We start from the raw sequence: 22,481 nt of genomic DNA on the forward strand, positions 1-22,481 counted from the left end.
AGAGCTAGCGCGCAAACTAAAGCAAACATTAACTATCAAGCTAGCTAGTACCTATTCCATTTATGTGGCATCGTCAAAGATGGAATATTTGCTATCGTCAGTTTATTCTAAGATTAGCATGCAGCTGTAGTGCTTCAAAGTCCGTGTGATAAGGTTAGCGATAAACTGAAGTCCAAACTGAACAAAACTACACTCTCTTATACCATTGTCTTAAATATATTTAATGGTCTCGTTGCAAAAGCTAAATTGTCGCTAGTGAATTTTTTATTTTTTTCACCTTTAACCAGGTAGCAAAGATTATAGCAAACACCACAGAAACGGAATTGGTGCTCGCTAGCTTTGCAAATTCAGCTATTGTTGGAAGCCTGCCAATATGAAACAAACTATGTTAAAATTTCAAAACGTTGCAGCATGTGTTGTGTAAATGTGTGTGTGCAGCTAGACCGGTCAGCCAGCCAGCCAGGTAGAAAAATGTCAGAAAAAAGTAAAAAGACGGACATCAGAGTATTTTTCAGTACACCAAAACGCAAAGTAAGAACTCTAGTAGCCTAATATCTCAAAGACCAGTTGATAAAATGTTCATAAGAAAGAAGTGAAATGCTAATGGAAATATTTCACAATGATGTCATTAGGCAGAGCAGGCAACAGATGGCACACAGACAGCAGAGCTGGGGACAGATATGCAGGGACAGACTGGCAGAGACAGGGAGTCTCAGGTAAGTTTGTTGAGTCTTTGTTTGGCAACATTATGAAAGGTTCTCAATTTTTTTGATTTGTAAAATAGGGACATAATTGGAAAATGCCATGAATACCCCCACTCTCAATTTAAACTGGTGACTGAACCAAGATTTGTTTAAGGCAATGGTATTGCTGTTGTGATTAATTGTGTAGTTTTGGTTACCGGTAGTTAGGAGTACAGCAAACACCTTATTTCTTTTCTAGGAGACAGACTGTGAGTCAGTGAGGGAGGTGAAAGGGAAAGAGCCAAGGAGAGAGACTTGAGGACAGTGTCACAGCCACGGCAGGACCAGGTGTCACCCTTGTTGCCAGCAGCACCAGTATAGGGGACAGTGGCACAGCATCGTCCAGTTACCTCAGTGATGACACAAAACCATATCAGCCACACCCACAATTTATAGAACCGCAAACTCTTGCAAACGTTTCAAGAGAGAGGAACATTGCACTGATAAGGAACATTGCTATAACTATTATTATTATTAGTATTATAATGATTTAAACAAGTTGGGACAACCCTTCAGTTAACTACTGTACCTAACAATTATCCAGTAGTAGTGATTATGGTCCCTCAATATACATTTAACATATTACAACATAGTCTATGTGTTACAGCACTACTTTTGGTGTCCCCCTCAGGAATTGCTCCTGAGAAAATTTCATGTAATTGTCCCCTCCAAGGTTGATATCAGATTTTCGCCCCTGCATCTTCTATCAGCTAGTTAGACTTTTCTTATCAAGTTGGGCATAAATCCTGTTAGCTGCTAATTGTTAGCCGCTAATCACTAATCGCTAGCTAACTAATAAATATTCTGAGTCAGAGCAAACATAATTAGCTATACAGCCCGATAATAGCAGTGATGGTGTTGAAATAAATCAGCATGTTGTTTGTGCAACAGTATCTTCTAAATCAAAGAGGAATATAATAGCTAAATGAAGTAGCTAAGAGAAAACCTGAAATGTATGTAAAGAATATAGGGTTCCCTAGGAAACACTTATCAACATTTAACTTCCTTGTTCCTACCATGTCACAATAACTTCTCCCTGGCATTTTCATTCATTGTCTTGTCAAACAAACTGTTTTCAAAGTGCCCACTGTTATTTTCTAACTATAGAATTAAAATAATCGTTCTATTTTCAGGATTCCAACAGTTCACCCAAGTGTTTTGTCTAAATCACAAGTCAAATCGCAATTGCAATACTTGTTTAAAAGTAAAGCCTAGATTGTTTGCCCATATCGTGCAGCCCTACCTGGCAGTGTGGAAATGATCTCAAATGAGTGCAACAAATACAGAAAAGTTGGGGACTTGAAGTTGAAATGAACAGTAGAAAACAATTAGAATAGAGAAAGACGCATTGGAATCCCTTAGAATGTATGCATTGCCACCCTAGGGTCACCCTTTTATACCGTGATATGATATTTTGTCCAAATCGCCCTAAACTTAGTTGCAGTGTATATATTCAAGCAATTTTGCACATACTATATCCAAATGCTTGAATAACCTCAAGGTAAACATAAGTTAATTGCAGTGTGTATAAGATGTATTTGATGCACCCTCATGGTAATACAGACTTGATAGTTACATACTGTATATCGACTACTATACCTTAGCCTAATACCTCATGCATACCATAGTATGTGTTTGTGATGTTATTACTAGTATTACTGGTAAGAAATTACCAGTAAGACGTCTTCATCTCCTTTTAGTTATCCATTCAAATGTGTTTAGGTATCGGCATGCAGAGTCAGTGATTTTGTATGGTGTTTAGAATGTACTGTTTGAGATTAGCACCAATTGAAATGGCATCCAAGGAGATTATGAGACCTTGGAGATTTGATTAGCTTCTGTAACTCTCTCTCACAGGTATAGTAATCAGAACACTGTCACCCCCCACTAGTGCAATTTATATAATTAACATGTACTTTTTGCCTATTGGGATTTTGGCAATGACATTTCTGTACCTCCTATGATATACTGTGTGTTTATTCATCTTGCAGCACCACTGCAGTATTTTATTTCATCCACTGTAGAATTGATCCACTCTTTTTTTTTCAAGTATTGTGTTGGCAGCATCGTATTATGGGTATGCTTGTCATTGGAAGATATTACAGTAGTTGTTTGTTTTTTTACAAGCAATCAAGGCAAATTAGCCAAAGGGTTCATGTTGGTCCGATATCTCATGTTCTTGAGGTTGCTGACCTCATCCATAGATATTTTTTTTTACCAGGACAGTTAACTGTTTGTCACACGACAGCGTGTCTTGCTTAGCTTGTTTTGTTCATTTGAGAGGATAGATACGAGGCATATACTTCCAGGGTATTTGCTTGTCTGTGTCTTGCTGCCATCGGTGATCGACCGGTCTTATCCTGTCTAGCCCCGGGGTGCCGCTAGCGGCACACCCCCCCACCCCCACTGAAAAGGCAGAGCCGCGAAATTCAAATTATTTTTTATTTTTTTTAATATTTAACTTTCACACATTAAAGTCCAATACAGCTAATGAAAGACACAGATCTTGTGAATCCAGCCAACATGTCCGATTTTTAAAATGTTTTACAGGGAAGACACAATATGTAAAGATGTAAATCTATTAGCTAAACACATTAGCATAATCCACCATCTTTTCTTTGTCCACCAACACCAGTAGCTAACACCAATTCGGCTAAACTAAGATATTGATAGCCACCAACCAAGAAAAAACCTCCTCAGATGACAGTCTGATAACATATTTATGGTATAGGATAGGTTTTGTTAGAAAAATGTGCATATTTCAGGTAGATGTCATAGTTTACAATTGCACCCACCGTCACAAATGGACTAGAATAATTACAATGAGCAACGTGTTTACCTAACTACTAATCATCAAACATTTCGTAAAAATACACAGCATACACTAATCGAAAGACACAGATCCTGTGAATACAGACAATATTTCAGATTTTCTAAGTGTCTTACAGCGAAACCACAATAAATCGTTATATTAGCATAGCACATGTGCAAACATTACCCCAGCATTGATTCTAGCCAAAGAGAGCGATAACGTAAACATCGCCAAAATATATTAATTTTTTCACTAACCTTCTCAGAATTCTTCAGATGACACTCCTGTAACATCACATTACAACATACATATACAGTTTGTTCGAAAATGTGCATATTTAGCCACCAAAATCATGGTTAGACAATGAGAAAAGTAGCCCAGCTGGTCAGAAAATGTCGTGCGCCATATTAGACAGTGATCTAGTCGTATACATAAATACTCATAAACGTGACAAAAAAATATAGGGTGGACAGCGATTGATAGACAATTTAATTCTTAATACAATCGCGGAATTACATTTTTTAAATTATCCTTACTTTTCAATACAGTTTGCGCCAAGCGAAGCTACGTCAAAAAAGATGGCGTCCTAAGCCACTAACATTTTTCGACAGAAACACGATTTATCATAATAAATTGTTCCTACTTTGAGCTGTTCTTCCATCAGAATCTTGGTCAAAGAATCCTTTCTTGGGTCTAATCGTCTTTTGGTCGAAAGCTGTCCTCTTGCCATGCAGAAATGCACATTGCGTTCGGCATGAACTGGAACGGTGCCCAGAGATTCACAGTGGCTCAGAAATAAATGTCCCAAATTCGCACTAAACGGATATAAATTGCTATAAAACGCTTTAAATTAAATACCTTATGATGTTTTTAACTCCTATAACGAGTAAAAATATGACCGGAGAAATATAACTGGCTACACTAATGCTTGGAAAAACAGTAGGTCGGTGTCCTCCGCGCGCCTGACGCACCTAGAAAAGAGTTCCTACCTACAGGATTTTTTCATTTATAGTGGCTGTGATTGGGCAATCGATACCATTCAAAGCGGCATCACGTAAAGGCATCCAGGGGAAGACGTAAGCAGTGTCCGTATACTCATAGGAATAACAGTGGCCTTAAAACTGACTCCAGAACAGTGGCCAAAATGTGTGAAATCTGACTCCATGTCAGGGAAATTGCTGTAGAATGAGTTCTGTTCCACTTAGAGACAAAATTTCAACGGCTATAGAAACTATAGACTGTTTTCTATCCAATAATAATAATAATATGCATATTGTACGATCAAGAATTTTGTAGGAAGCCGTTTCAAAAATTACACGATTTCCATAAATAGTGACAACAGCACCCCCTAGCCTTAACAGGTTTAAGTAACATTTGACATTTTGTTTTCTACATTGGATAAAAGTGAAGACTCAGAGCTAGAAAATTGTATATTATACACTACAGTTGAGGAACAATGGGAAAGTAATTCTGCTTTGAAAGTTGGTAAATGTCTAACCTCACTATTGAGAAAATGTCCCTTGAATGTTTTTGTAAACCTACTGGAGAGCTCTTCTACACCCATTCAGCATCGTTCACACCCTCTTAAGCCTTAGCCCCACCCATCTCTTTAAGGATTCACATGTGAAGCCATGTACTAAGCAACCAAAGATGTCATGACTAAAGGCTGGTAAATACTACGTCTATCGACAGTTGATGCAGTGACTTCATGAACATTCTATTGTCGTCCGACATCAAACTTGTCCTTGTCGTTATGAAAAACACTAAAACTACAGGCTGCATGACATTAGAAGCCCGGTGATCTAAAATAGCATGACTAGTGTATTTTAACACCAATAAACCCACCCATTTAAAAATGAATTTAGTATAAGTCAATCTAGCAAACCAGGCAACTAAAGAAACGTTCTAAACAATGTTTTGGTTAGTTTCTAGCTTGGTAGCTAGCTAGCTAATGTTAAGTTATCTGGCTAGCCAGTTCAAATAATGACCATATCATATAGCTGACATCGAATTCACTTTAGCTAATTTATCTTCATTATTACAGGAAAATAAAGTCACAACCACATCAAGTTAATGGCGAGCCAATTGCAGAAAAGAGCTTACGTTTGTGAGTGTGCCGAAATAAAAGCATGGCATTCTACCGGAGAATTTTAGAACTTGGGCACTGTCTCGTCGGCCTAACATTATATCCTAATTTGACTTTGGTGCAGGTCATGTTCTTCACATTACCGTCTATAGTAAACACATACTATATCAAGTAAAATCTAAGTTTGTCACACCCTGGCCTCTGTTATATTGATTTTCTTTATTTAGTTTAGTTAGGTCAGGGTGTGACATGGGTGTTGTTTGTGTGTTTTGTCTAGTTTAGTGTGTGTGTATTGTTTAGGGGGTTTTGTAGAATGTATGGGGTTGTGTTCAGTGTAGGTGTTTAGGAAAGTCTATGGTTGCCTGGTTTGGTTCTCAATCAGAGACAGCTGTTTATTGTTGTCTCTGATTGGGAGCCATATTTAAGGCAGCCATAGGCTTTAGGTGTTTGTGGGTAATTGTCTATGTTTAACGTTTGTAGCTTGTGTATGCACTAACGTTTGTAGCTTCACGGTCGTTTGTTGTTTTGTTTTGATTAAGTTTCGTGTTACGTCTTCGTCATCTATTAAAATATGTACTTTTCACATGCTGCGTTTTGGTCCTCTCTTCCACGTCAAGACGATTGTGACAGTTTATTTGTCACACTCTTACTGATCGCTGCAGCTGCACACAGCCCATCTATAAATAGCTCATCCAACTACCTACCTCATCCCCATATTGTTTTTATTTACCTTTTTTGCTCTTTTGCACACCAGTATTTCTACTTGCACATCATCACCTGCACATCTATCGCTCCAGTGTGAAATAAAATAATAAATAAACATGCATAGGATACAGAAGGTGTAGTGAAATGGTTACGTGCATAGTGGAGTTTTTGTTTAGACATGTAGCTAGCTACCTAAACAATGAACTATAATCCCAACTCATAACGTTACTACCCTGCATGAATCTGCTTGTAGCTAAAGCTAACCAACTAGCTAGGTTCAATTTTAGCTAGCTAGCATTAGGCAATAACTAGCAATGCAAGTGGTTCTGAGATATGAATAATATTACTACACAGATCATACACATAACGTTAGCTAGCTAGCGAGCCATCCAGCTAAGGTTAGCTAGCTAACTAACAGTATGCTTTAACTTGAAATTAAAATGACTTTCTGACAAAATTAGAAATTTATAATATCTGAAAATGTAGTTAGCTAGACTATCTTTCCCATATACATTGATGGACGCTTCTCCCTCTCTGTCATGGATGTCATGGTTGCCTTTAGTTTGAAGATGTAATTCGGAGACAGTTTTTTACAGAACAGAACAGCCTTCTGTGTGTTCTCTTTTCGACTCCCTCTGCATATTTTCAATCAAACGGCAACATTTTCTCCATCTCTTTAGCTATCATACTCTAATTCCACCGGGTATTCCACTGATTTCAAAACTCGGTCCTCCAGAAAGTGGAGAGCAACACGTTCGCAATTCTACAACTTGATCTCTTTCAAAAAAGCCGCATTAGAAAGGATTACCTACACATACTGACCAGCTCATGTTATAGACAGAAGCCGCTACATGGCAGACCAATCCAAACTCATCTCTTGGCATTTCCAGCCCTTCCATTATCTCAGCCAATCAAGGCTAGCAGAAAGGTTCCTGTCTTTTTGCCTGGCTAAACCAACTATGCTCGTAATTTAACAATTGTATTCAAATTTAGGATTTGGATGAATTACGATTATGGATGAAATAAATAAAGTTTTTTTCAAGCATGATCTCATTACAAAGAGGAAGTGAAAGGAAAAGTCTTTAAAGAGCGCTGGGTTAATATCTCTGTTTTATCCCCAGGTAATCTTTGTATGGCAACTGGCAATAGGGTTTTGTTCTATGCATGGAGGAGCTCAACCTTTTTTTTAATGGCACACATCCAAAGTAGTCCTCCCCAAACGCTTTCTCTCCCCCATCCGTCTCAACCCATTTCTACGCTAACTAATTACCACAAGGGTTTCTCATCTTTCTTCTCTTCTATAAACAAGTTGGCTTACAAAAGACAATCAGAATAATGGAGAAAAGCCTTGACAAATGAGGGACAACGTGATTGCGAGGCTGAAGGAAGTAATGAAGGTGTGCATTCATCTATCATCTGAGATAAGCTGCAGAGAGACACAATAACACATTTAACTCTGAACTTGGTGCTGAAGTTGTGTAATATCATAGGCACATAAATAACCAGGCAGGGGACTTTCACTTTGGAAACGAGAGATGAGAGTTATACTAATACATGACATGGTCTGCTTTGTGTCCAGCTCGACAGCATATTAATGGAGTCCTGGATATATTCTCACAATGTTGCTAATACTGCTACCTGTACTGCCATAGTGAGATAAGATCAGATGAGTATAACATGATGGGCAAAATTGTCTTGTAGGCGTACATAAAAGGCTGCTATATCAAAATGATTAATACCTTCAATTGACATTTTACTCACTACAAACTGTATGTACTCACTGCATTTGTGAATCAGGAGCTTGTTGATATAATTTTTTGTATTAACATGAATATGTTTGATCAATAAAGGCACAGAATAATGTGTGTATCTGTTCAACAAGCTGCTCTTTGGGGCCGTAATTGCTTAAGGGCAGAAGCTATTATTCAGAATCAAGTGCTCAGAATTGGAGGGGTGTATGCAATATATATTTTTGGAATAGCCTGACAAGTTGCCTGTAGCAAAAGCTGTCTCGCACCCATCATTTTCATGGTAGTTTGTATCAGACGGGCAATTTTAGGTCTTAACTCAACTGAAGTTGCCAAACCAAACATTGCATCCTGTTTACCGTGTCTACGTCTGTAAGTGCATTGGTTAAGGGTCCAGCTAGTTGTTAACATCTGAACAGAGATCAATCCAAGACAAGGCAGGTCATAACTATAGAAGTCAATGCAACAGCTCTACAATAGCTAATTGCCTTTTGGGCAAATTTTTTCAGAACCGCTGTAATGATGACCTTTTCCATAGGTATGAGACAGGACAATATGTAAAGCTTCATCTGAAAAATAAGGCACCACAGGTCATCAGTGCTGCTGGCCCATAAAAATACATGCTCCTCATTCTAGTTCTGTGCTCTAGCCTCTATGCTTAACAACTTTAATGAAATCTTTCGGATCAGTTTCCAGTTTAACTTGAGAGTCATCTGCATGTCAACTGAATTGCAACGGTCTCAGTGACCAGCTGTCGTATCTTCTGGTATGTTGGTGGTATTCATGTTGGTGAATGCTTTCATTGAGTCTCAGAGTCTCTGAGTTCATTGTTGGGAAATACATCTGCATTCTCTTATGACGTTTCTTTATCTCCTAGTGTTTTCTCTTCTTTGTGTACGATTTACACACAGGCAATGCAAATGTCAGCTTGCTGTGGTTAATTTAACCCAAGATGCAACTCAGATAGCCTACTTTTGGTGTCCATTGTAATGGTTGGATACGTCACACTTGCAGTATCACCAAGTGAAATGTTCCAACCATAGAGTTGCACTGAGTGTACAACATATCAAGGACACCTGCTCTTTCCATTACATAGACTCACCAGGTGAATCCAGGTGAAAGCTATGATCCCTTATTGATGTCACTTGTAAAATCCACTTCAATCTGTGTAGATGAAGGGGAGGAGACATGTTAAAGAAGGAAAGTCCTTGAGACAGTTGAGACATGGATTGTGTATGTGTACCATTCAGAGGGTGAACGGGCATGGCGATTTAAGTGCCTTTTGAACGGGGTATGGTAGTAGGTGCCAGGTGCCCGGTGCATTGGTTTGTGTCAAGAACTGCATCACTGCTGGGTTTTTCACCCTCAACAGTTTCCTGTGTGTGTCAAGAATGCTTCACCACCCAATGGACATCAAGCCAACTTGACACAACTGTTGGACGCATTGGAGTCAACGTGGGCCAGCATCCCTTTGGAATGCTTTCGACACCTTGTAGAGTCCATACTCCGAGGAATTGAGGCTGTTACTACACTTTTAATAACTGTCATTACAATGATGCAGGAAACATTCATTTATTCCCAACCCAACCTGCTGTCAAGACTTCCTACTAAGATAATTACAAAGTGCATGTGCAGAGTTGAAATCAGCACTTCACCACTCTGCACTGGCAGTTCTGTGTACTGTATAGTGGTTGGTTGATGAATTCACCCGCAACCTCCACAGGGCTTTTTCCCCCTTGATTAGTTTCCCCCCCATGAAGCGTGGATTAGAGTGGAGCTGGGCTGACACAGGGGCTGAGGCCCAGACTACACTACTCTCCTACAGCATGATAAAGAGCCTGTATGGTAAACAGATTACAATTGTCCTAGAATTGGCCTGTGCTAATCTCCAGGTTGTAGATGATATCTGTAGACTCAGACTGAGCAGCATACCTCCCAACCTTATTAACTAGGCCTGCATTTCAAATATAGAACAATCAAATAATGTCAGAAAGATACAGTGGGATTCTGAAGTGTTTGTTGACCTGTATAACAAGCCAAACCATTAGTGTCTGTCAATCAGCACTGTGGTGTTATAAGAATGTAGCATGACCCGGTCTTCCAGCTGCTTGGACATTCTGCATGTGTCAGTGGCCATACCAGTAAAACATATCTGGACTGCCACCAAGCATAACCAGAATACTAATGAACCCTGAAAACAGCAGGTCTACAATATTGTACAAGTGTTGCATTAATGGCATCCCTGTACACCGTTTTCTAGTTTACATTTGGCATTTTAGTCATTTAGCAGACGCTCTTATCCTTTTTCTCATTTTTCCAGACAAATAGTTAAGACATGCTGTAGCAATAATCATAGCTTGTGTTGTGTATCATTGAATTATGCTTGACATACTGCAGAGAAGTGATTATTTATCTCAGAGCAATAGTAGCAAATACCAGGGAAGGTTCCTCGGGAGGGCTGGCAGAGTCAATCTAGAATATCCAAGTCAGTGTGTTTTCACATCTGCTTTAATAAGAGGTACCATGCTGCTCTACGTCTTCCTTTGTATACAGTACACAAATCCTGGCCTGCTAAGTACTCCCACCTCTCTGTGAAGGCAGTTCTGATTTAATGAGACTGGTTCTGTGGTTTGGATAATGGAACTAGGGTAATCTACAGTTACAGTCTAACCCTCATTTTTTAAATTCATTTTTGTTATTTGTCCAAACTACAAGGCATCATGAACTTATGTACCTTGATGTTGTATCTGGTTTGCTCCTACAGACAGTGAGTCGCGTGGCCTTGGCTTGCTGTAAAAAGCAGGCAGATGTTAGAATGTGCAAAACGAGTGACCTAAGCAACTTTGAGCATGGTATGATCGTCAGTGCCAGGTGCAACGGTGCCAGAATTTTAGAAAGGGCCGGCCTCCTGGGCTTTTCACGTATATGACTGTGTCTAGGGATTTCCGAGAATGGTGAGACAATCAAAAAACATCAAGTCGCCGGCAGTCCTGTGGGCAAAAACAGCTTGTTGATGAGAGATGATGACCCGGCACGAGTTGGGGCTCCCTAATAAACTGGGTGTAGATACACTACCGGTCAAAAGTTTTAGAACAGCTATTCACAACAACAATAAAATAACAGGTTATTCTTTATTTTTACAATTTTCTACATTGTAGAATAATAGTGAAGACATCAAAACTATGAAATAACACATGGAATCATGTAGTAACCAAAAAAGTGTAAACAAATCAAAATTTATATTTGACATTTGAGATTCTTCAAAGTAGCCAACCTTTGCCTTGATGACAGCTTTGCACACTCTTGGCATTCTCTCAACTAGCTTCATGAGGTAGTTACCTGGAATGGATTTCATTTAACAAGTGTGCCTTGTGGAATTTGTGGAAATGTAATTCCTTATTAATGTGCCAATCAGTTTCCTTATTTTTAGCCAATCAGTTGTGTTGTGACAAGGTGGGGGGGTGAGGGGGTATACAGAAGATAGCCCTATTTGGTAAAAGACCATCATACGCTATGATGAAACTGTCTCTCATGAGGACCGCCACAGGAATGGAAGACCCAGAGTTATCTCTGATGCAGAGGATAAGTTCATTCGAGTTACCAGCCTCATAAATTGCAGCCCAAATGAATGCTTCACAGAGTTCAAGTAACAGACACATCTCAACATCAACTGTTCAGAGGAGAACGTGTGAATCAGGCCTTCATGGTCGAATTGCTGCAAAGAAACCACTACTAGCCAGTTTCATCTGACCTTGTCACAACACAACTGGCTCAAACGCATTAAGAAACAAGAAAATCCACAAATTAACTTTTAACACGGTAAACCTTTTAATTGAAATGCATTCCGGATGACTACCTCATGAAGCTGGTTGAGAGAATGCCAAGAGTGTGGAAAGCTGTCATCAAGGCAAACTTTGAACTTTGGCTACTTTGAAGAATCTCAAATATCAAATATATATTTTGATTTGTTTAACACTTTTTTGGTTACTACATGATTCCATATGTGTTATTTCATAGGTTGATGTCTTCACTATTATTCTGTAATGTGAAAATAGTCAAAATAAAGAATTAACCCTTGAATGAATAGCTGTTCTAAACATTTGTACGGTAGTGTATGCTGGCTAGTATCTGTGTCCGTATGAATGTCTCAATTCAGAGCTATTATTAGTCTTTAGTAGCTTTTGTTGCATTCTCAAAGATATTGCTTAATCATTGATGAATCTATATTCTTTACATCAGGGGTGTCAAACTCATTCCACGGAGGGCCGAGTGTCTGCAGCTTTTTATGTTTTTCCTAGACAACCAGATGAGGGGAGTTCCTTACTAATTAGTGATCTTAATTCATCAATCAAACCCGCCGACACTCGGCCCTCCATGGAATCAGTGCTTTACCACTACTCTCCTGGGGAATGTAAGGTGGTTCAGGGCTATTGTTTCATTTAAGGGATACTTCGGGATTTTGGAAATGAAGCCCTTTATCTACTTCCCTAGTCAGATGAACTCATGTATATATTTTTTATGTCTCTGCATCCAGTATAAAGGTAGTTTGTTGCGGAATTCTTGTAATTAAAAGGAGAGACTTTTACATTTCTTCAAAACAAACCAACTTATTATTTAATTACTGCAGTAATGGAACAAGCCCCCCCCCCCCCCCCCCCCCCATAGGTGAGAGCCCAACCAGCAGGACTAAGCCACATAATTTTATAGCAAAGTCCATCGTCCTGGATGTTCATGACAAATCACAGATGAGAGAATTTCTACAAAGGCACATTTTGCTCTCATGCAACAGACATCAACATTTACATGGCGCCAAATATCTGTCTCTAGTTCATTTACTGCTTGCTTGTACACAAATACTAATGCAACCTAGAATACAAAATCCTTTCTTTAAAGAAACTGACGATTGGTTCTCCCTGTTACCGACAGACACTTATCACGGAATGGAATGTTCACTTATCAACAATCCATCGTAAATCCACTGTCAGTGTTAAATCTACCAGAGGCCCACTTTCAGTCCAAACACACATATGAGAGTGTTCTAAAAACCATCTATTCTGTTGCATAAAACAACCATTTGATGCAATAATAGTATTATAACATAATCTTGTAATTTCTGTTCTGACAAGTTAAAGGCAGTTTCGCGAGCCAATGGTAACTAGCGTTAGCACAATGACTTCACGCTAGTTAGCAATTGTGCTAATGCTAGTTAGCAACTTCCTTCAAACTGCACGCAGAGACATAAAGATGGTATCCACGAGTTCATTGCCAAAATCCTGAGGTATCCCATTAAGCATCTCAAGGTTGACAAAGGCTAAGCATTTCCTTGTTCTTTCTTTGGTCAATATAACCTGTTTGGGCACATGAACCGCTAGCAGGACACCTACGACAACATCCGGTGAAATTGCAGAGCGCGAAATTGAAAATACAAAAATCGCAATATTTAACATTCATGAAAATACAAGTGTCATACATCATTTAAAAGCTTAATGTCTTGTTAATTCAACCGCGTTGTCAGATTTCCAAAAGGCTTTACGGCGAAAGCATACCATGCGATTATCTGAGGACAGCGCCTCACATCAAAATACTTTTTCAACCAGCACAGGCATCACAAATAGCGATTAAATTAATCACTTACCTTTGAAGATCTTCCTCTGTTTGCAATCCCAAGGGTCCCAGCTACACAATTAATGGTTGTTTTGTTTGATAAAGTCCTTCTATATATCCAAAAAAGTCAGTTTAGTTGGAGCCAATGATCTCAGTAATCCAATCAACATGCATACAAACAAATCCAGAAAGTTACTGGTAAAGTTCGTCCAAACAAGTCAAACGATGTTTCTAATTAATCCTCAGGTACTCTAATATCTAAATAAACAATAATATTTAAGACGGAGAATAGTATGTTCAATAGGGAAGATAAATAACAAAGAGCACGCACCTCATTCACGCGTCAACAAGACTACTTTCCTAATGAGAGACACCTTGGAAAAACTACAACTACTTGCTAATTTTTTCAAAAAACAAGCCTGAAGCCCTTTCTAAAGACTGTTGACATCTAGTAGAAGCCATAGGTACTGCAATCTGGGTCCTATCTATTTGTATTTCTCATAGGTTAGCACTGAAATGGCCTGTGACCTAAAAAACAAAACAATTCCAGGTGGATTTTCCTCGGGTTTTTGCCAGCTATATCAGTTCTGTTATACTCACAGACATTATTTTAAAACTTCAGAGTGTTTTCCATCCAATGCTACCAAGTATATGCATATCCTAGCTTCTGGTCCTGAGTAACAGGCAGTTTACTTTGGGCGCGTCAGTCATCCGAAATTCCAAACAATAACCAGTCTCCAAAACAGGATAACCTCTGTTCAAGTTGTTTTCTACTCCTTGAATTGCTTCACTTCTCTCATTGTCTTGGAAACAATAGGTTGTTTGTTAAGCGTGAGTTCTTTGTAGACAGATATGCAGAATAGCTTTTACATTGATCTCTTAGTGATGGATAAGGTTGCTTACTTTTTCAGCCTCCAGAGTTTATCCAAGTGCATCCATATGTAAACAAAGAAAGAGCATGCAGAAATCATTAGAGCCACCAGAGATGAGTCTGTGTTCAAAACAGTCAAGGTTTTGAATAACATAACCCATGATGGTATCTTACCTTTCAGTGGAATTGGCTGTGTGTCTTTGGATATCTTTCACAGTGGGGATCAATGGTTTGGGAATAGAGGAGAGGGAAAAATGCAGGGGTTTGATATTTGATGGGTTTCCCTGGGCAACCAGTAATAGACCACAATGCAATCATATGGCACACGAGTAAACACATTTGTTGCATGTCGCGTTTAGTCATTTTGATGAGACTTGGAATAATTGTCCCCCAACCGGCCTCGTAAGAGCCTTCTCCAGTATCCATCTCCACATGTAGTCTTTTCTCAATCTGACTGTAAATAGTGCCCGTCCACTCAATACACAATAGCCTTTCCGGCTCAGCCGCAATGATCTGGCGTTTACAGAGATCAGCAAAGGCGGTCAGTCCCCTTGGCCTTTTACAGACTCCCACGACATAGTTTCATTGCTGTTAAATAGTGTTCATTAACCAGAAAATGAAAATGAATAATGTTTTGGGCCCGGTAAACAAATGTTGCTTCCTCTATCTGTCATGGTCTCACAAAGACAAGGAATTACTTACCTGCTGCACCTTTGTAAATTGCTTCCTCCATCTGCAGACTCATTTTCCTATGACTACACTTTCAGAAAAAAAGGTGCTATCTAGAACTTAAAAGGTTATTTGGCTGTTCCCATAAGAGAACACTTTGAATGACCATTTTTGGTTCTAGATAGAACCCCTTTGGTTACAGGTATAAACCCTTTTGGGTTTCATGTAGAATGCTTTCCATGGAGCGTTCTGCATGGAACCTAAAAGGGTTCTACCTGGAACCAAAAAGGGCTCTCCTATGGAGACAGAGAAAGAACCATTTTGGAACACTTTCTTCTAAGAGTGTATCAATCAGACCAGTCATCTTGCCCTATTTACACCAATAGTTAACTAGAAATGTTTAAAGTTAGAGTGAATGCAGGGAAGTGAACATCTGAGATCTGTCTGTCAAATAACCTAGCTGCCTGCCTTTTAATTTCACAGTAATTGAAAGTCATTGTTTAGAATTTCCTTTTGAATTTCCTTTTGATATACTCTCTTCTCAGCAGAGAATTTCCATTTAATAGCTCTGCATCACCATCACTGATAAACCGTATTTTTAGAATTCGATTATGTCCATGAATAGGCTTACTGTATGGATGTACACATTGAATCAGCCACCTTGACTCTACCCGATCAATACATCAATCTCAATATATAAGGTATATTGAGATAAGCAATGCAGGCTATACTGTAGAAGTAGAGACCATAATGATAAATTGATTACATTGAATCAATCAGTTCTTGAAGTAATCCCATCTCCAAAAAGATATTCAGAGGCTAATTCCCTATTACGATTGGCTGCTTTTAACCTTGTTGACATAGCTAGCATCACACAGCTAGCATCACACAATCTGTCATTTATGAACATTATTATACACAAGCAGGAATCAATACATTACATCAGGGGGGTCAGATCAACCATGCAGTATTCTTACTGTATAGTAAACATTTCATATAGATCCATTAGAATGCGAAGAAGGGTCCTTCCCACTACTACAGGGTCTGCTATGTTGCACTTATTCAACATCATATAGCTGTCATTCATATGAAGGTGAAATACATTAGCATGGTGGCACTAGCCCTAGAATTATTGTCATGTGAAAGCTTGTGTTGTTTCCATACATAGAGGGCTACATCAGAAACTGGAATATTTTCACTGATGATAATTGTTATGAAGACTGTCTGCCTGAAACACTCAGCAACACATATGCGTTGTTTTCCTCCATAAAATTGCCTCGATTTCCCCCAACATCAGGTATTCAGCACTTCAGTAATCTGCCCTCATTTTGTAATGTCATGAACTGTGTCTGGGATTGAACTGTGCCTGGGAACCAGAGTATGTGAGCAGAGTGGACTGGTTGGAAAACCCGCTCATCACTCATGGAGCGGTGCTGGCACACCACTTCCATGTGCCACATCCTTTTCCATCTGTCTGCTGAAAACCGCTATGCGCTCCAAATTCGCTCCAGTCATTAAAATCACAATTTAACCAACACACAGCTATTTCGGTGACTACCTGTAACTACAATTTGGTTTTGAAGTATTGAAACCAAACCATATGATTTGAATGAAAAGTCTTTGAATAAACAACAGGAAAAGGTGGCTCTAAGAAGCGCTGTTTGAGAAACAGACGCCTCACAAGTCCTCAACTGGCAGCTTCATTAAATAGTACCCGCAAAACACCACTCTCAATGTCAACAGTGAAGAGGTGACTCCGGGATGCTGGCCTTCTAGGCAGAGTTCCTCTGTCCAGTGTCTGTGTTCTTTTTCCCATCTTAATCTTTTCTTTTTATTGGCCAGTCTGAGATATGGCCTTTTCTTTGCAACTCTGCCTAGAAGGCCAGCATCCCGGAGTCACCTCTTCACTGTTGACATTGAGAGTGGTGTTTTGCGGGTACTATTTAATGAAGCTGCCATTTGAGCACTTGTTAGGCGTCTTTTTCTCGAACTAGACACTCTAATGTACCTGTCCTCTTGCTCAGTTGTGCACCAGGGCCTCCCACTCCTCTTTCTATTTACTGAGTCTAACGATTCACTGGTCTCTTTTCCCCATGATTCTCCATAACCACCATCATGTTCATGAACTAAAAAAAATGAAAAGTTCATTTTAGGTTTGGTAACCCCTATGCTAATTCCTCATGACTCTTTTGCCCATTCTAGAATAAGACTACAAAAAATGTAAATCTTTTTCAGAATAAAACAATTTTATCCAGTTTGCAAAAATGTTCCCATATTGTAGCCGAATTAGTAGAATGCTTGTGTGCTTCTTTCAGCGCCCCCATGGCTTTATTGAAATCCTTTAGTGTCGCTTTACAGGGAGAATCAGGGCCGTCTGTCGCCATCAGGGCCGTCTGTCGCCATAGTTATTATTCCCAAACTTCTCCCGACAGTGTCCAGGGTGTTTAGATTTCTTCACTCCGGTCTATAATACACACCATCTATGAACTATTTTCCAAGGTAGCGCTACCCACTTCCCTGAAGAATATTTATGGTATTTGTGCCTATTAATTGGTCACAGCACTTAATACCTTGTATTATAACCAATACTATATTATCTGTAAATCTATTACTGGAGATTACGGATGACTTAATGTCTTATTCCAGTATGGCGTCTCAAATATTACTGTTGTCGATAACACACATTACCAAAATTATTCACACTTGTCTTCCTATTTCCACATTATCTGTCATGGTTCCCCCTCCCCATAGGGCATAAACCAACCTCTCTCCTTATTGCTACTGCTAATACACGTAACTCAAATAGTGTTTGAATATCTTTTTGCTTTTCTTTTAACCATGCAATACCTTCAGAATTTATAGGCAACCTTCTTATCATTATCCATATACACTCTACTGCCTCACTGTCACTGCAGCTGGGATTTCATCCATTTTACAGGTCTCGCAGGGGCATACCCCCCCTAGGGACCTATTCTATACGGAACCTACCCTACACTGTATTATCACTCATGGATCTCGCAGAGAAAAACCTCCACTTGGGAGTGATCCATAAAGGAACCCACCTTACACCTTATATCAGCCTGGATCTCGCAGATGAAAAACTCTACTCGGGACCTATCCTTATGGAACCTACCCTACAACATATATTTATGACCGGTCGTTACACAATGGGCCTACTGAATAAACTCCGGCTTTCTAGGTCCGTTTCATATAATTGTTCAGCCTACATCTCCCCAAGATGTAAAAATGAGTGGAAACAGGTGTAGGAACTGTGCCTACCTTGTTTGTTGCCAGCTCCTGCTCCACTGATCTGGGCTCTCTGATTTGACTATAAACCGTGGAGAACCCTGCTCGCAGTGCCAACTGTTAGGTTCTAATTATCAGAGTTAGAACTTCCCAAAGGACCGAACAGCTGAATCAACCAAAAAATGTTTACAATAGTGGTGGTATACGTACCCCACTCTGGGTGGAGTCTCCTCCTTCTCGCTAAACACTGTATCTTTATTGCTAGGCAGGAAACTAAGTGATACGGGCAATACACTTTTCCTTCTCCCTTAACGTGACTTGACCTGACCTCGACCCCCTTCATCACTAATCCATGGCTCTCTCCCCTTAACAATGCCTGCCACATGTGATTGTGTTCCCTACACTCAGTACATTCCAAGCTTAATTGCACCCACCATATACCTTCCTCCTACAGCAAACCATTCACTTCTGGTGTAGACCCTCTAAACCATAGCACTCAATATTTCAATAGAATACCTGATAATTAACCCTATTTCAAGTTCTGGAGTTAGAACCCAGAATCCTTCAAGGCTACATGTCATATTAAATAGCAAATAAACACTCTAGATAGGTAAGGAGTAAGACAGGTAGCCTAAGAATGATTTATTTTATGTAGATTATATTATTTCAATTATTTCAAGGCTATAGACTACAAAGAACTAAATTGTGAAACATTTGTGAGTGTGACACATTAAGCTGTCAGGGACATTAAGTGCTCAGCATTTAAACAACAGTTCGTTGTAATAAATTATAGTCTGTAAATTGCACATAATATAGGCTGTGACTTAGAATTAAATACAAATTAAATGAAAAATGCCTTTATAGGCTCCATCTACAGAGCCTTTGACTTCCTTTTTAGAAACACGAGTTTGGCCAGAGTCTGTGGCTTCAGGCTCATGTGATGGTGCCTGGAGAGCAGGCAGGCAGCTGAAAATACCCTCTCAGCATTTGCAGAGCCACAGGGGATGCTAAACACCCATCGGGCTACTCTTGCCAGGCTCGGCAGGGATGTGCAGTTTTTATAAAAACTTTTCTGTATGTATGCATAAAGGATTTTTGTTAAAATAAAGCTATCAAAATGGCTCCTTGAAAGAGGTAATATGCCATGCCTATTTGTCCAAAATCAATAATGGCCTATTGTATAGATAAGCTAGTGGAATGAAAATGAACACAACTTTTAAGACATTTGATTTTTTTGTTTATAAATACTTTGCTACAATGGCACACTTAGCTAGATACCCACTTCGTTCCTTTCTGTTAGCACGTGCATGTACTAAGAACACCATCATACTTTTGGGATACCTGTCTTTTCAGATTCCTTTTCAGACACTACATAACCACACTCCCTCTCTTGCTTTTGGTCCTACTCGACTTGATTTGTCACCTTTTGTGTTTTATCATTCTTTCTGAAAATGTGTTGCATTGTAGATGACAGTAGCTAAAGTAAGGGGCTATAGCAGCACACAAGTAGACTACAAATGCATGCTGGGCCGGGCATGGCATGAGCTCGTGAAGTGAGCTCTACCGGAGCACTACTGGTGCTCCAGTAGAGTGGTTAGAAGGCTGACGCTCCAGCCTTTGGGAAAATCTCCCCATGCTCCAGTCAAATTGGGCCCGCTCCACTCCTCGCTCCGCTCCACTCCTCGCTCCGCTCCAGCTCCACTCCTCGCTCCGCTCCAGCTCCACTCACAGACTCTTCTGGGAACACTCTCAAGCATTATAATCAGCAAGCTTGACCTCCAATTCTATGCTATCATAATCCTCTCTAGTTGTTGGCATATGATCACTCAAAATCACCTGCCCAATGAAATAAAATACAACTTTAAAGTAAAGTGCCAAATTACTTATTTACTGACTTACTTCCATCAGATCAGATGAAAACGTTACATTCAGTATCACTATTTCAAAACAGGAAAATGTATATTTTGTCCTATCAATTTAGAATGTCAGAATTGATCAGGTAGTCTCAAGTTGGTATATATGTACCATACAAAGTACACTCACTGGACAGTTTATTAGGTACAGCCATCAAGTACCGGTTCGGACCCTTCTTTGCCTCCAAAACAGACGGAATTCTTTGGGGAACTCTACAAGGTGTCGGAAACGTTCCACAGAGATGTTGGTCCATGTTGACGCGATGGCAACACGCAGTTGCCATTCTCTTTCGACCTCTCACCAGCGTGCTGTTTTCGATCACAGGACTGACTGAAGGTTTTTTGTTTGTCGCATCATTCTCGGTAAACCGGGAAATGCCTGAAATGCCAAGGAGTCCAGACATTTCTAAGATACTAGATCTGGCATACCTGGCACCGACGATCATACAATGCTCAAAGTTGCTTAGGTCACACGTTTAGCCTATTCTAATGTTCAATTGAACAGTAACTGAATGCCTGTCAATACCTGTCTGTCTGCTTTATATAGCAAGCCATGGCCACGTGACTTACTGTCTGTGGGAGCAATTAATTTTTTGTGAACGGAATTCCTCATTAGAACGCTAACTGCTCATGCAACATACTGTTCAGTGTCCAAGGACTCCTCTAGAATCCAAGCATACCTTCTGCCTTTCAGTGACTGCTTTCCATGTAATTGAAAGTGCTGCAGTGAGTGGGCAGAAATTGGAAACTGCTGAGGAGTTGTGTTCAGTCCCCACTCAAGGGGAGAGAAGGGGGAAGCACAGGCAAGCTGGGCCCTCAAATCCTCAGTGATCATCATCACTAGCACCTTTAGGCGAGAAAATATATTTAGAACAGATTTCTATCATTTTTACTTACTTTGTATTCAGTGACCGCAAGGTTGGTGATCTCAGATGAGATAGCTATTATCACTGGCTTATGCAGGGTCCAGAATCCATATGATGTTATTGTGTATATTTCCATTGACACATTCTTAACAACTTCTTTGAAGGGTCTGTTTGCTCTCTAGAGCGTACTTAATACGACGTAAGTTGATATATTTTTATAGCATGGTCCCTGAGATACATAATAAACGACTTTGCTTTTGTTTGAGTACATTTATTGTCACGTTTGTTGAAATGAGTGGACCAAGGTGCAGCATGGAATGGTTTCATCATCTTTATTCAGGTGAAACACACAGAAAACAATAAAGAGTAACGAAACGTGACGCAAATGCAGTGCTCACGGGCACTACACAAAAACAAGATCCCACAACCAACAGGTGGGAAAAGGCTGCCTAAATATGATCCCCAATCAGAGACAACGATAGACAGCTGCCTCTGATTGGGAACCATACCAGGCCAACATAGCAATAACAAAACTACACTGCTCAAAAAAATAAAGGGAACACTTAAACAACACAATGTAACTCCAAGTCAATCCCACTTCTGTGAAATCAAACTGTCCACTTAGGAAGCAACACTGATTGACAATAAATTTCACATGCTTTTGTGCAAATGGAATAGACAAAAGGTGGAAATTATAGGCAATTAGCAAGACACCCCCAATAAAGGAGTGATTCTGCAGGTGGTGACCACAGACCACTTCTCAGTTCCTATGCTTCCTGGCTGATGTGTTGGTCACTTTTGAATGCTGGCGGTGCTTTCACTCTATTGGTAGCATGAGACGGAGTCTACAAACCACACAAGTGGCTCAGGTAGTGCAGCTCATCCAGGATGGGACATCAATGCGAGCTGTGGCAAGAAGGTTTGCTGTGTCTGTCAGCATAGTGTCCAGAGCATGGAGGCGCTACCAGGAGACAGGCCAGTACATCAGGAGATGTGGAGGAGGCCGTAGGAGGGCAACAACCCAGCAGCAGGACCGCTACCTCCGCCTTTGTGCAACGAGGAGCACTGCCAGAGCCCTGCAAAATGACCTCCAGCAAGCCACAAATGTGCATGTGCCAGCATATGGTCTCACAAGGGCTCTGAGGATCTCATCTCGGTACCTAATGGCAGTCAGGCTACCTCTGCCTGCTGTTGCAGTGGTCTGTGGTCTGTGGTCAC

The 22,481-nt window shown here is 40.0% G+C and overlaps 1 protein-coding gene across 1 annotated transcript in view; it reads left to right on the forward strand.

Moving 5' to 3' along the window:
* Positions 1-22,481, forward strand: part of LOC129821995 (limbic system-associated membrane protein-like) — a 726,689-nt gene that overhangs the window by 84,434 nt on the left and 619,774 nt on the right. The gene's annotated exons all lie outside the window — the stretch shown is intronic.

This window comes from Salvelinus fontinalis, chromosome 24, assembly GCF_029448725.1.
Source record: "Salvelinus fontinalis isolate EN_2023a chromosome 24, ASM2944872v1, whole genome shotgun sequence".
NCBI classification, from domain to species: domain Eukaryota; kingdom Metazoa; phylum Chordata; class Actinopteri; order Salmoniformes; family Salmonidae; genus Salvelinus; species Salvelinus fontinalis.